This window comes from Triticum urartu, chromosome 5 (genome assembly GCF_003073215.2).
Source record: "Triticum urartu cultivar G1812 chromosome 5, Tu2.1, whole genome shotgun sequence".
Lineage (NCBI taxonomy): Eukaryota > Viridiplantae > Streptophyta > Magnoliopsida > Poales > Poaceae > Triticum > Triticum urartu.
The window spans coordinates 510,037,692-510,054,265 of record NC_053026.1 but is presented as its reverse complement, the minus strand read 5'-3'; positions in this window follow the sequence as shown (position 1 = coordinate 510,054,265).

The window sequence follows — 16,574 nt, the reverse complement described above, 5'->3', positions numbered from 1 at the left end:
ACTAGGAGAGGCCAACCATCGTATCATCCTATGGAGAAAGGATTGCATCATCTTTCGAAGGCCACTGACACCGCGTCATCCGACTCCTCGTCGCAGTCTGCCACCGACTCAGCAGACTCCCGCTCCTCCAAGTCCACCAACGCGTCAGGCCACTCCTGCTCCAAGTCCGGCACAGCTTCAGGCCACTCCTCCTCCTCCAAGTCCGGCAAAGCGTCAGGCCACTCCTCCTCCAAGTCTGGCACAGCTTCAGGCAACTCCTCCTCCAAGTCCGGCACAGCTTCAGGCCACTCCTCCTCCTCCAACTCAGCCACATCAGCCGTCTTCGCCACCTCAGCAATCACGAAAGAGAGCTGCCTCAGCTATGGTGCATAGCGGTACAAGTCGAGGTAGTACTGGAGGTACAGGCGGAGGCAAGCGATTTCAATATGGTCCAAGCGTCGTGCCTCTTCCGCAGAGGCCTTACGACAAGTCCGAGGAGGAAAACGTAGCCATATCGAAGGCCGAGGTGGAAGCCCATTTTGCACCGAAACTGCCACCGCCGCCAAGGGAGAAAGTGCCTGTGGAAAAGATTGACCACTTCATTCGTATGGCTAGAGCACTAGCTCCCAAGCCTGTTGACACAGACTATGAGCGCCACATCAAGAAGTTAAATCGAGCACGTCTACAGAAAGACGCGAGCTCGAGCTCGAGCAAATCAGCTGGCAAAAGGAGCGGTAAAACCATTCCCCAACTAGGAGAATAGGCGGCGCAATCAATCCCCCCGCTTGTTGTGCCAACAACACATGAGAGTAGGCGCGCCCAATATTATTGTGGGCAAACCGTTAACGTTCCCGGGGTGGGCGATGTGGTAATAACCGAGGAGCATATTGCGCAGGCTGAATCGATCGGGATCACTGTTGGACAACTCCTCGATATCGAGCCCATGTCTCCGACTAGAGAGGAGGAAATAAAACGGAAATATGCCCGGGGCCAACCTTTGGTCGAGCCAGAGGAGGTCAATAAGCTCCCAACGAGAATGTATGAATTGCATCAATGGTACATCGACATTACCAAGATTTCCAATCAAGAGTCCCTCATGGTGAATGTCAACCAGGAGCATTACTACCATGAGAAAGCTGTGACCGTTGAGTATTTAGAACTATTTCAGCTATACAATAAAGACGCACTCGACAAATCTATCGTCAGTTGCTATTGTCTGTAAGTGATTTCTTTCTGTAATTTAAGTCTCAAGCTAGCTGTAGTGATCATTTTGATCAATCATTGCCTGTAATTATCCTCACTATATTCTTTTCTGTGGTATTATGCAGGATGAAGATTTATGAAATGAAAAAAGGTGGACGCTATGGCATTGGGTTCGTTGACCCAAATACCATTAATGAATACACATGGAAAATAGATCCATATCACGAAAAAAGTGTAGAGGAAAGCATGCTACAATTCTTCAAGGAACTCAAATACAATGAAGATATACTACTTCCTTACAACTTCCAGTGAGTCACACTGTCTTGTACTACAAATTCTGTTTTTCCCTACTAGCTATAGCTACATGTTTTTGCTTACATATGCCCGCTTAATTAAGACATGCAAACGTGTGTGCATGCAGATTTCACTGGATCTTGTTAATCATTAAAGTTGATGAAGGAACAGTTGAAGTACTAGACTCACTACTTAAGAAAGCAAGTGACTACACCATCGTGAAGGGGATAGTTAACAGGTAATTTCAATCATTATTAACTATATCTCGGCCTATTTAATTAGTTCGTCATTTCCTGATAACAAATATTTAATAACCCATTTATTCATTTTCTTTGTCGGCGGGCAGGGCTTGGGCAAAGTTCATCAGGGCCACTCCAGGCCCATGGAAACAAAATCTGAAATGGTATCGACCCAAGGTAAGTAATTAAGTAGTACTAGCTAGCTGCCATCTCTTTAATTATCATGCTTGATTAATTATTATCTGATCAAATTCCATTCTCGTAAAGGCCCTGAAGCAGGCGCCGGGGAATGATCTATGTGCATACTACGTTTGCGAGAACATTCGCATGATGGCATTTGAATGTCTCACAACCACCATTAATTAATTCACACATATTAATGGTGGTTGTGAGACATTCACATGATCGGTTCTACTAGAAATTCTATTTATATATATGCATAACGTGTACAATATGTAGTATCGTAAAATACCAGCAAACGAAAAATAATTAAATGGAAAACACAAAATTAAATGAAAAAGAAATCATAAACCCAAAAAAACCCAACCTTTCAATACCGGTTGGTGAAACCAACCGGTACTAAAGGGCTCCCTGCCCCCGAAGCTGGCTCGTGCCACGTGGTTGCCCTTTAGCACCGGTTCGTGCTGAACCGGTACTAAAGGGGGGGGCTTTAGTGCCTACATTTTAGCGCCGGTTACCAAACCGGCACTAAAGGGCCTTACGAACCGGTGCTATTGCCCGGTTCTGCACTAGTGTTCCTAGGCCTCGCCATCGTCCACCGTCCTGGTGCTCTCGGCGCGGCCTGGTCAACGTGGTCAACGACCGACATGCATCTGAAGTGGACTTTACGTGGAGAGGCCGACAGCTGGGTCCACGGCCGCACGCAAGGAAATGCCTCCTTATTACGTGCAAAATAATGATTCCTCCACCTGACATCAGGGACCCACCGAAAGGGCCTCTGTATTTCGCGAAAAAACGTTACCGCCACTGACAGCTCAGACCCACCAGCTATATCTTCGCACGCAAGGAAGTGCCTCCTTATTATGCTCAAAAAATGAATACCCCCTGCTAGCTGGGACCCACCTTGGTGGGAGGCTGACTTGTGGGCCTACTAAGTTGACGGGGACGGAGGGCTTTGTCAACTTAGTCAATATGCACGATTCTAGCTCCAGTGACAGTACGATGTCCATCCAATGGTCGTGGTGCTTCTTCAACCTCTGGTCTTCTTGCTCCAGCCGCCCAAACCAGCGTCGGTCATGCCTCGTGCTCCTGCCTCCCGTGGTCGGCTGCGATGCGACGGAGGCCTCACCGCCCCCTACTACTCCCACCGCTGGCCAGGCCATCCCTCTACTCACCCACACCCCCTGTTATTCTGCGGCGACGGCAGCCTCACACCACAGCGAACTAGTGAACCCTCGTACTCCTCTACGCGTGGGCATCCACTGCCGCGTCTTCCCCGGCTCCGCGTCGTCCCCTTCCTAGGCCTCGCCGTCGTCCACCGCCCTGGTGCTCTCAGCGTGGCGTGGTCAATGTGGTCAAGGAACGGCTTCCATCGGATGTGGACTGTACATGGAGAGGCTGACAGCTGGGTCCACGGCCGCAGCAAGGAAGTGCCTCCTTATTACGTGCAAAATAATTATTCCTCCACCTGACAGCGGGACCCACCGGACGGGCCACCGTATTTCGCAAAAAAACGTTTCCCCTGACTGTTGGGACCCACCAGCTACATCTTCGCACGCAAGGAAGTGCGTCCGGGAAAAAAACAAAACGATTCGCCCCCTGACTGCTGGGACCGACCAGCTACATCTTCGCAGGCAAGGAAGTGTCTGGCAGTCGGGACCCACCTAATCGAAGCGTACGTAGCGTTGTCATTCTGGTCGCGAACGTGTACGTACATACTAGTCGATGTAGAGGCGCGCACGTGTCGTAGTAGAGGCGCGCACGTAGCATGTACACGTACGTACAGCGGCCAGGGTGCAAGAAAGAAAATACGGCCACGTATGTGTACATACGAGTAGGGTCTCGAACGCCTACTCGCGCATACGTACGGCGAGGGCTCGTGTACATGGCTTGGTCGGAACGGAGAAATAGCGTCGTCGTCGTGTTCACGGGGAGGCAACGAAATGTGTCATGTTCATGGGGAGGCAACGGAATGCGTTGTGTTCATAGGGAGGGCTTGGACGGAACAGACGATGGAAACAAGGCCTGGCGTACCGCAGAACGGAGGAAACGGCCTTGTGTTCGACCGGCCACGTTCGAAACGGGATCCTGTTCATCGGGAGGGGTCTGGCATACCGCAAAACGGAGGAAACGGACCTCCTACGGTCGAAACGGGGGTCCTGTTGATCGGGAGGGGTGTGGCGTACCGCAAAACGGAGAAAACGGACTTGTGTTGGAGCGCTATGGTCGAAACGGGGGTCCTGTTCATCGGGAGGGGTGTGGCGTACCGCAAAACGGGACTCAACGGGATACTGTTCATCTCCACCGTCGACCTCCTCCAGCCTCCACGGGCTCCCGTTCATCCAGCCTCCACGGGCTCCTGTTCATCTAGCCTCCACCGTGCGCTACTCCACCGGCTACTGTTCAACCACCCCTCCACCGTCTACTGTTCATCCAGCCCTCCACACCACAGGGTCTTATTCAACCACCCCTCCACGGGCACCCCTCCACCGTCTACTGTTCATCCAGCCCTCCACACCACGGGGTCCTGTTCAACCACCCCTCCACCATCTACTATTCATCCAGCCCTCCACACCATGGGGTCCTGTTCATCCACCCCTCCACGGGCACCCCTCCACCGTCTACTGTTCATCCAGTCATCCACCACACCACTGGGTCCTGTTCATCCAGGGGCAACTCCATCGCTCATTGTTCATCCAACCCCCCCCCCCCCGCAGCGCTCACTGTTCATCCCATCGATCGGCTTCAGTTAGCAGCAGTAGCGAAGGAATCACTCGATTGGGTTCAGTTAACAGCCATCGATCGATCGCTCGGGTTCAGTTAGAGCCCAACGCCCCGCTCGGGTTCAGTTAGAGCCAACGCCTCGCACACACGCGCATACGTGTACGAGAGAAACGCGCATCGCTCGGCCCCCGACCTCCCACCGTAACCAGGAACTCCCCGAAATTTTCCTCCCCCTCGCTTCTACCATGGTTTTTTCCGTCATGGACGGCCCAAAGAATGTCATGCAGCTGCGTCTCCGGCCCGCCCAGGACGAAAAGCCCATTTTCTGTCATGATTTTTTGTCATAGAAGTAGGAGCCCACCACATCTATGATGATACCGGGTTTTGTCACAATTATCGTCATAGAAGTGTCATATGTATGACAGAAAAAAATTCGTTCGGCCCAAAATGTCACGGATGTGTCTTTTTTGTAGTGTGTTGTCTCAACGGATTTATATGGTTCCCTATTTAACGTGAATACAACCGTCTCTAAAGCATAACCCCAAAACAATAGTGGTAAATCGGTAAGAGACATCATAGATCGCACCATATCTAATAAAGTACACTTACGACGTTCGGACACACCATTATGCTGTGGTGTTCCAGGTGGCGTAAATTGCGAAACTATTTCACATTGTTTCAAAAGAAGACCAAACGCATAACTCAAATATTCACCTCCACGATTAGATCATAGAAACTTTATTTTCTTGTTACGATGATTGTCCACTTCACTCTGAAATTCTTTGAACTTTTCAAATGTTTCAGACTTATGTTTCATTAAGTAGATATACCTATATCTGCTCAAATCATCTGTGAATGTTAGAAAATAACGATACCCGCTGCGAGCCTCAACACTCATCGGACTGCATACATCAGTATGTATTATTTCCAATAAGTCAGTTGCTCGCTCCATTGTTCCGGAGAACGGAGTCTTAGTCATCTTGCCCATGCGGCATGGTTCGCAAGCATCAAGTGATTCCAAAAGCTCATCAGCATGGAGTTTCTTCATGTGCTTTACACCAATATGACCTAAACGGCAGTGCCACAAATAAGTTGCACTATCATTATTAACTTTGCATCTTTTGGCTTCAATATTATGAATATGTGTATCACTTCAATCGAGATTCAACAAAAATAGACCACTCATCAAGGGTGCATGACCATAAAATATATTACTCATATAAATAGAACAACCATTATTCTCTGATTTAAATGAATAACCGTCTCGCACCAAACAAGATCCAGATATAATGTCCATGCTCAACGCAGGCACCAAATAACAATTATTTAGGTCTAAAACTAATCCCGACGGTATATGTAGAGGTAGGTGGACTTTGGAACCATTTCCCACGTGCATCGTCACCTCGTACTTAGGCAATCTTCGTTTAATCTGTAGCCCCTATTTCGAGTTGCAAATGTGAGCAACAGAACAAGTATCAAATACCCATGCACTACTACGAGCATTAGTAAGGTACACATCAATAACATGTATATCAAATATACCTTTCACTTTGCCATCCTTTTTATCCGCCAAATACTTGGGGCAGTTCCGCTTCCAGTGACCAGTCCCTTTGCAGTAGAAGCACTCAGTCTCAAGCTTAGGTCCAGACTTGGGTTTCTTCACTTGAGCAGCAACTTGCTTGCCGTTCTTCTTGAAATTCCTTTTCTTCCCTTTGCCCTTTTTCTTCAAACTAGTGGTCTTGTTAACCATCAATACTTGATGCTCCTTCTTGATTTCTACCTCCGCAGCCTTTAGCATCGCAAAGAGCTCAGGAATTGTCTTTTCCATCCCTTGCATATTATAGTTCATCACGAAGCCTTTATAGCGTGGTGGCAGTGATTGAAGAAATCTGTCAATGACACTATCATCGGGAAGATTAAACTCCCAGTTGAGTCAAGTGGTTATGGTACCCAGACATTTTGAGTATGTGTTCACTGATAGAACTATTCTCCTCCATCTTGCAGCTATAGAACTTATTGGAGACTTCATATCTCTCAACTCGGGCATTTGCTTGAAATATTAACTTCAACTCTTGGAACATCTCATATGCTCCATGACGTTCAAAACATCTTTGAAGTCCTGATTCTAAGCCATAAAGCATGGAACACTGAACTATAGAGTAGTCATTGTCGTGGTTCTAAGACTGACAGTAGAGTAGGGGGTAAGAATGTAGAGGCAAGATCCTAGCTATGGAGGAGTTGTACACACGACTTTACGAGTTCATGCCCTTCTCGGAGGAAGTAACAGCCCTACGTCTCGGAGCCCAGAGGCGGTTGACTGAATATATGTGTGTGAATTATAGAAAGTGCGAACCCTTGTCCCAGAGGAGGGGGCGGCTTATATAGAGTATGCCAGGACCCCAGCTCCCCTCTGTTACACAAGGTTCAATGCTCATAAAGGAGGGGCGTTACTGGTAACGTCTGCAATAAAGTGGTGTAAATGCCCATAAAGCTACGGTTTATGTCCTGACCGTTACAGAGTGGAGGGCTTCTCATCTTCTGGTGGTCGGGTGTCTTCAAGGTGGTCGAGTGTCTTCAAGGTGGTCGAGTGAGCACATCTTCATGTCCGAGTGGATGATGGTTTCTCTTCGACTGCTTCTGATTCTTTGTAGAGATGTCCTTGGGGAGGGTATGTTGGACAGATCCATGACCCTACCCTAGGTACATAGCTTCATCATTAGCCCCCGAATGGATCAGGGTTTGAGTTGGGAAGGAGTTGCGAACACTTCTGACCCATTCTTTGTGTATGAGTATATCTTGTTCTGGAACAATGAGTTTAGGTGAGGACGTCGACTCCTTTCTCAGTCGCCTTGGTCCATTCTTGGTTTTTGTCGAGTCAATTTTCACGGTAGGATTCCGAATGATGATGTAGAGGATGTTTGTCTTCAGTCTGACAGGTTGTTCTGCTCTCCGCGGATCTCGCGGGATTCGAATTTTGGGAAGTGCGCCAGACGGACGGAACCGAGGTTATCAGGATGGATTAGGCAAGTCTCCTCGATCCCCACTCCACATTTTTCGCCACGTACTACGCGCGCGACTGTTGCGTGATTTGTTTAGATTGCCTGGGTCCACCAGTCAGTCACTCGGTCGACGACCTTATAAAAGGCCCCGGACCAGGCCTCTGCCCCGTGCGCTCCCATTCTCTCTTCTTCTCCCAATCTCTCCGCCGCGCTCGCTTCTGCTCTCGTCGTCGGACTCTCGCTCGAGCTCGATCCGTCGCCATGGGGAAAGAGAAGACGGTGGCGCTGGAGCGCGCGAAGAAGGCGACCGCGAAGGCGAAGGGCAAGCAGACCAGCCGGGGCGGGTCCTCGTCGAGATCCGGCCTGCCGCCGGGCTGGATCCAGGGCGACTGGATCCGCTCGACAATCACACAGGACGACCTCGACGTCCTGGTGGAGGGGTGACCGATCCCCCACAAGTCGGCACGGCTCCCGGGGAACGAAACCGAGCCGCAGCCAAGGGAGCGTGACTATGTTCTCCTCGCCACCCACGTAGATCACAGATTCTCACTGCCTCCCCATCCTTTCTTCCGGGGTTTTTTGAACTTCTTTGGGGCTCAATTCCACCATTTCACTCCAAACACCATAGTCTATCTGGCCGCTTTTGTGTCGATGTGTGAAAACTTCTTGGGCCGTCGACCGCACTGGGGTCTTTTCAAACACATCTTCACCTGCCGCTCCCAGTCGGTCAAAAAGGCCAAGTCGAGTGACGAGAAGACACAAGTGATTCAGATGTGCGGGGGTCTGGGGATCCAGACGAGGAGCAAGAGTACTTTCCCAGCCATGATTCTTCCCGACTCGGTCCGGGCTGGCAGTCGACTTGGTTCTACTGCAAAGATCAGCCGACCCTGGGTCAGTCGACTACACTTCCTCCATTTCCTTGGCTCGAGTGGAGAAGCCCGCCCCCCTAAAGGTAGTTCCAAAAGAGAAGGCGCAGGTCAAGGTGCTGGTCGAGCGGGTCGTCCAGCTTGTCCGCGACGGGGTGACCGGGACGGACCTGCTGGAGGTGTTTCTCGGTCGACGCATCCAACCTCTCCAGGCGCGTGATCATCTGATGTGGATGTACTCTGGGCTCGAGGATTCCACTCGGATCCACCCGGAGGATGTCAGCGAGGATACCTTGGAGAAGTGGTTGATGGGGATCACCAGCAACAAAGACAACCCTCGGGGTCTAGGAGGGTGATTCCATTCGACAACTCGCACCAGCCGGAGCAGGTATAATTCTGTCTTATCAAGTATCTTTCTGATTCACCGAGTGATATCTTGTTTATGGTCAATTGAATTTCCTTTGATCATTGTCCTTTCAGGCCCTCATCGACATGTACTCAATGCCCAACGGAGTGCAGGACCAAGACGCCAAGGAAGAAGGGAGCGGTGGCGAGAGCGGCGAGGAGCATTCGGATGCCGAGGAAGACGAGGAGAGTGACGAATCGACTGATGACGAAGAAGTCGACTCGCCTCCTCGCAGGGAGAGGAGATCCAAACACGCTCACGACCCGGCGAGTGCACCGGACTTGGTGGCCGCGCCGATTGGTCAGTCTTCGAAGCGTCCCAGGACGTCTTGCCCAACGTTGACTAAGAAGGCTCCAAAGCATTCTAAAGTTGCGCCGCCCCCAGCGCCGAAAGCGCCGAAAGCCACCTCCTCCAAACTGCCAAAAGCTTTGCCCAGGATCAAAGTGACTGTTCCTACTATCTCCGGGTAACCATCTGACTTGTCCTTTTCGTCGACTCGATTAACCGGACGTAACCGATTGAATGCGGGTCTTTGCAGTGCTGCTACGTCAGGGGCCTCTTCTTTCCAGTACTGGGACGAGGAAATGGAAGATGCGGTAACCTCCAACCCAGGTATCAACTCTTGCGATTTTGTTCTTGATTCTTTGGTCGATTGCATTCTAGTGGTTCACTTGGGGTCGAATGATCTGCCTTGCAGCTCCACCCAACATCATTGATCTTCCAGATGACAATGAAGATGTGGCTCTTCAGCCCAGGAAGAGCAAGAAGGTAGCAGCTGGCAGGATGGCTCGGCAAGAACCAACTACAACACCTCCCGTCCGTCAACCTGAATACGCGGGCATGGCCTCTGTGACCTTCGCTGCACCATTGTCGAGTGGGCATCCCGCACCGTCGACTGCACCTGTGATTCCTTCAGCTGTCCAACTCCATGCCACGGAGCTCCAAGCCGCCGCACCTGGGTCGTCTGCTAACTTTTTCACCAGCTACCCCGTCTCGGACAACCAGTCAGAAGCGGTTGTGGAAGCCATCCGACAAGCTGACATGATGATGGAGCGGGTGAAGACAGTGCATGAGAACAGCCAGGCTGCCTACGACGCCAACGCTGCTCTTCAAGCCAATGTCTAGGTAAGTAGACTTTCTGACTGTTTTTGCTCTATGAGGAAATGTTACTCGAGAAATCTTCTTCTACACAATCTCTTGTTGTTTGCGTCGAATTAGAGCACCCACTAGGTGTTTTGTTGATTTTGGTAGTTTCTCTCTTCTACTCGGTCTGGGCGAGTGGGATCAGAACCGGTGGGGGCACGTCAAGTGCACCCACTGGGTGTAGCCCCCGAGACCGCGGTCGACTGCTGGCAGTCGACTGGGGTCTGAGTTCTTCTTTCCTTTCTTTTTTACTCCTTACACACGACTCAGGCGGACCGGTCGAGTAGTTTCGTTCTTCCACTTGGTCTGGGCGAGTGGGATCTGAACCGGTGGGGGCACGCCAAGTGCACCCACTGGGTTTAGTCCCCGAGACCGCAGTCGACTGCTAGCAGTCGGCTGGGGTCTGAGCAGTTTTTCTTTTTGAGTTGAGTCTTAGTCAGCGGGGGCACACCAAGTGCACCCGCTGGGTGTAGCCCCTGAGACCGCAGTTGATTGTGTGCAGTCGGCTGGGGTCTAAGCGAACTTCTTTAGGTTTTATTCACTCGGAAGTAAACAACCTTTGATCTTATTGACTGGTCCGTCTATGGCCTTCTGCAGAAGTCTTGCACTCTTATTTCTAAGTTTGCTGAACTTGAGGATAAGCAGAGGCAACTCAACCTCGACTTGGAATTAGCCCAGCAGAATCTGAAGAAAGCTCAAGACGAAGCCGCTGGTATGGAAGGTAACTGACTGTCGGCTGACTTTCAATACATTTCTTTGATCTATTCTTTGATTCGATTGTTTCTTTTGCAGAGAAAATGAAGTTGGCTCTGGAGAAGAAGGACTCGTACCTCGCCGCCGCGCAAAAAGCAGCACAAGATAAAACTGCTCTCGTAGACCAGAAGCTTGCTTAAATCGGAACGCTGGAAGGAGAGGTGACCAAACTGAAATCTTGTCTTAAGGAAGCTAACCGCGAAGTGACCAGTCTGAAGAAGGACAAGGTCGTCTTGAATGAAAAGCTAGAGTCTGCGATCCGCAAGAGGAATGACACGGAAGCTTATCTGAGGACTCTTGCCAAGAAGCTTTATCTCACGCTGGAAGGTATTTCTTTTAATCCGACTGTGTTGATGCTTGCGATCAGATCTTGCTCGGTCGATTGACTAATTTTTTGCTGCATAATTCTGTCAAGACTTCGACGAGGAAACTGGAAGGGTCGAGATGGATCTGGACCCTATCGCTTCTCCAGTCTGCGACGAAACTGCAATGAACGTGCTCTGACTGGAGTCCTGTATCGCCAGCGCCACAAGCTACCTCACGCGCCTGAAGGAGGTAGTCTCCTGAATCAACTCATCGCTTTGGCCGGGGGCGACGCTTCAGAATGACCTGGAATCCCTGATGACTCGACTGAACAAGATCCCTGACCGAGTGTAAGAATGGAAGAAATCCTCCGCCTGGTGTGGTGCTGACGTGGCGCTGTCCTTGGTGCGAGTCCATTGCAAGGAAGCTCGTGAAGACAAGCTGGCTGCGATCAAAGTTGCTAACACCAAAAAGCATGACTTCCAGTCCTTCATGGAGACTTTTATTGCTGCCACCACTCGGATCGTGGATGGGATCGATCTGGACTCATTCGTGGCGCCTGCCAGCCCTCCTCTGGCCGAGTGAACAAACTTATGAAACTTGAATTTGCTTTAAATTTGCCTCAGAATGCCGAGTGATTGCTGTAACCGTTGAACTCCTTCAGGCTTGACGCCCGAGTACTTTTGATTTGCTGCTTGGAACTTTTAGGTTTTATCTGAATTTGGTTTATCTCCGAATGTGCTTGTGTTTGCCTTCGAATGGACTTTGCCCAATGCTTGGTGTAGTCTTTGCGCTGGAGACGCAGCTCTGAGGTGGCGGCTCCAGTCGACCTGTGCTTCGTCGTCCTTGTGGATAGGGATGGAGCGGACGTTCTACTTGTGTCGTAGCTCCGAAGGAGAAGGCTGCAGTCGACCTGCACCTCGTCGTCCTTGCGGATAAGGATGGAGCGGACGTTGTACTTGTGCCGTAGTTCCGAAGGAGAAGGTTGCAGTCGACCTGCACCTCGTCGTCCTTGCAGATAGGGATGGAGCGAACGTTGTACTTGTGTCGTATCTCTGAGGGAGAAGGTTGCAGTCGACCTGCACCTCGTCGTCCTTGCGGATAGGGATGGAGCGGACGTTGTACTTGTGCCGTAGCTCAGAAGGAGAAGGTTGCAGTCGACCTACACCTCGTCGTCCTTGCGGATAGGGGTATGTTTCGGACTCAGGCGAGTACTGGACTGCAGCTAAGTCTCCTAGTGAGAGAACTTAGGCGAGTACCGGACTGCAACTAAGCCCCCGAGTGGGAGGATTGCTCTCCACTCGGTAGGATTTTTTCAAACTTAGGCGAGTACAGGACTGCAGCTAAGTCTCCTAGTGAGAGAACTTAGGCGAGTGCTGGACTGCAGCTAAGCCTCCGAGTGGGGGGGTTGCTCTCCACTCAGTAGGATCTTTTCAAACTTAGGCGAGTGCTGGACTGCAGCTAAGTCTCCTAGTGAGAGAACTTAGGCGAGTGTTGGACGGCAGCTAAGCCTCCGAGTGGGAGGATTGCTCTCCACTCGGTAGGATTTTTTCAAACTTAGGCGAGTACTGGACTGCAGCTAAGTCTCTTAGTGAGAGAACTTAGGCGAGTACTGGACTGCAGCTAAGCCCCCGAGTGGGAGGATTGCTCTCCACTCGGTAGGGTTTTTTCAAACTTAGGCGAGTACTGGACTGCAGCTAAGTCTCCTAGTGAGAGAACTTAGGCGAGTCCTGGACTGCAGCTAAGCCCCCGAGTGGGAGGATTGCTCTCCACTCGGTAGGATTTTTTCAAACTTAGGCGCGAGTACTGGACTGCAGCTAAGTCTCCTAGTGAGAGAACTTAGGCGAGTACTGGACTGCAGCTAAGCCCCCGAGTGGGAGGATTGCTCTCCACTCGGTAGGATTTTTTCAAACTTAGGCGAGTACTGGACTGCAGCTAAGTCTCCTAGTGAGAGAACTTAGCGAGTGTTGGACTGCAGCTAAACCCCCGAGTGGGAGGATTGCTCTCCACTCGGTAGGATTTTTTCAAACTTAGGCGAGTACTGGACTGCAGCTAAGTCTCTAGTGAGAGAACTTAGGCGAGTGCTGGACTGGCAGCTAAGCCTCCGATTGGGAGGATTATTCTCCAGTTGGTAGGATTTTTTCAAACTTAGGCGAGTACCGGACTGCAGCTAAGCCCCCGAGTGGGAGGATTGTTCTCCACTCGGTAGGATTTTTTCAAACTTAGGCGAGTACTGGACTGCAGCTAAGTCTCCTAGTGAGAGAACTTAGGCGAGTACCGGACTGCAGCTAAGCCCCCAAGTGGGAGGATTGCTCTCCACTCGGTAGGATTTTTTTCAAACTTAGGCGAGTACTAGACTGCAGCTAAGTCTCCTAGTGAGAGAACTCAGGCGAGTACCGGACTGCAGCTAAGCCTCCGAGTGGGAGGATTGCTCTCCACTCGGTAGGATTTTCTTTCAAACTTAGGCGAAACGGATTGCGACTAAGCCCACCCACTGGGGGATTTCAGAAGTAAATAAGATCACAACAATCGAATGATAGGACCATAAGCTCTTGTCTTTGATAAACAAATTACAAAGGTGTTTCCTATTACATTTTATTCGAATGAGTGCTTAAGTATAAAAGGGGCGGAGCAGCTCCGCGTTCTAAGCCCGTGGCTCGTCTTTCTGATGCTCAATACTGTAAAGATGGTATGCTCCGTTGTGGATAACTTTGGTGATGATGAAGGGGCCCTCCCAAGTCAGGGCAAGCTTTTGTGGTTTCTGTTGATCCACTCGAAGAACTAGGTCTCCTTCTTGAAAGGCTCGACCCCTCACATTTCTGGCGTGGAATCGACGCAAGTCTTGCTGATAGATGGTCGAGCGGATCAAGGCCATCTCTCTTTCCTCCTCTAAGATATCGACTGAATCTTGCCGGGCCTGCTCTGCTTCCTCTTCGGAGAAGAGCTCAACTCGGGGTGCATTGTGGAGCAGGTCACTTGGCAAGACAGCTTCGGCTCCATAGACTAAGAAGAAAGGAGTTCGTCTGGTCGACCGATTAGGAGTTGTCCTTAATCCCCACAGAACTGACGGAAGTTCATCAACCCAAGCGCCTGCTGTGTTTGAGATCACGCATCAGTCGGGGTTTCAGTCCTTTGAGAATTAGGCCATTGGCTCTTTCTGCTTGTCCGTTCGACTGCGGGTGAGCGACAGAAGCATAGTCGACTCGAGTGCCCTAAGAGGCGCAGAAAGCTCTGAACTCATTGGAATCGAAGTTCGATCCGTTGTCCGTGATGATGCTGTGTGGGACTCCATATCTGAATGTCAATTCTCTGATAAAACTGACAGCGGTGCTAGCATCAAGGTTCTTGATAGGCTTAGCTTCGATCCATTTGGTAAACTTGTCGACTACAACGAGCACATGAGTGAAGCCGCTCCTGCTAGTTCTCAGTGGTCCAACCATATCCAGTCCCCAAATAGCAAAGGGCCAAAGTAGGGGGATGGTCTTCAGGGCTGACGCTGGCTTGTGAGACGTGTCGGAGTAAAATTGGCAGCCTTCACATCTGTCGACTATATCTTTCGCCATTTCATTTGCTTGTGGCCAATAGAATCCAGCTTGGTATGCTTTAGCCACGATGGCCCGAGAGGACGCATGATGACCACAGGTCCCCGAGTGGATGTCATTGAGGATCATTCGACCTTCTTCTGGTGTTATGCATTTCTGACCGACTCCAGTCACGCTTTCCCTGAACAGCTGCCCTCTTATCACAGTAAAGGCCTTAGATCGACGGACGATCTGTCGAGTCTCTTCTTCATCCTCTGGGAGTTCTTTCCTGAGGATGTACGCAATGTAGGGAACCGTCCAGTCGGGAGTAATGGCTAGAACCTCCATGATCAGGTCGACCATGGCTGGGACCTCGACTTCAGTCGGATCTGTGGCGCTCTTAGGTTGCGGGGGCTCTTCAGTAAAAGGATCTTCCTGAACTATCGGCGAGTGAATATGCTCCAAAAATACATTGCTGGGAATGGCTCCTCTCTTGGAACCTATCTTTGCCAAATTATCGGATGCTTGATTTTTCAGTCGGGGTATGTGGTGGAGTTCTAACCCCTCAAACTTCTTCTCAAGCTTTCTCACCGCGTTGCAGTAACCAGTCATGGCTGGGCTTCTGACGTCCCACTCCTTCATCACTTGATGAACTACCAAATCTGAGTCGCCATAGACCATGAGGCGACGGACGCCGAGTGAGATGGCCATGCGCAACCCATACAGGAGTGCTTCATATTCTGCTTCATTGTTGGAGGAATCAAAGTGAATCTGGAGGACATAACTAAGCCTGTCTCCTCGGGGGATACCAGAACTACTCTAGCACCAGAACCGTTCAGCATCTGGGATCCGTCAAAGAACATGGTCCAGTGCTCAGAGTGAACTTGAGTCGGCAGTTGCTGTTTGATCCACTCGGCGAGGAAATCTGCTATTGCTTGGGACTTGATAGCTTTCTTTGCCTCAAACTTGATATCCAAGGGAAGGAGTTCAATAGCCATTTGGCCACTCGACCAGTTGCATCTCTGTTATGTAGAATCTCTGACAATGGAGCGTCGCTGACGACTGTAACAAAGTGATCCAAGAAATAGTGTGCAACTTTCTTCGTGGTCATGTAAATCCCATAGACAAGCTTCTGATAATGAGGATATCTCTGCTTTGACGGGGTCAGGACTCCAGAAATATAATAAACTGGGCGTTGAACCTTATAAGCTTTTCCTTCTTCTTCCCGCTCGACCATAAGTACTGTACTGACGACTTGTCCAGTGGCTGCTATATAAAGCAATAGAGGCTCTTTGCTGATTGGAGCAGCAAGCACTGGCTGGGTGGAAAGCAGGGCTTTTAGCTCTGCAAATGCTACATCCGCTCCTGGGGTCCACTCGAACTTGTCTGATTTCTTCATCAGTCGGTAAAGAGGCAGCGCCTTTTCATCGAGGCGAGAAATGAATCGACTTAGGGCGGCCAAGCAACCAGTAAGCTTCGGGATATCATGCACACGCACAGGGCGTTTCATTCGGAGTATAGCGCCTACTTTCTCTGGGTTAGCATCGATTCCTTGTTCGGAAACAAGAAAACCGAGTAACTTTTCGCCTGGAACTCCAAACGTGCACTTTGATGGATTGAGCTTGATATTGTACCTTCTGAGGTTGGCAAAGGTTTTAGCAAGGTCAGTTAGTAGGTCGGAACCTTTACATGACTTGACCACAATGTCATCCATGTATGCTTCCACATTCCGACTGATCTGAGTGAGCAGGCACTTCTGAATCATCCGCATGAATGTGGCTCCGGTGTTCTTCAAACCGAATGGCATTGTGACATAACAGAAGCACCCAAACGGGGTCATAAAAGCTGTCTTTATTTCGTCGGGCCCGTACAGACGGATCTGGTGGTACCCGGAGTAGGCGTCCAAAAAGGACAAATGCTCGCACCCCGTAGTCGAGTCGACTATCTGATCGATGTGAGGGAGA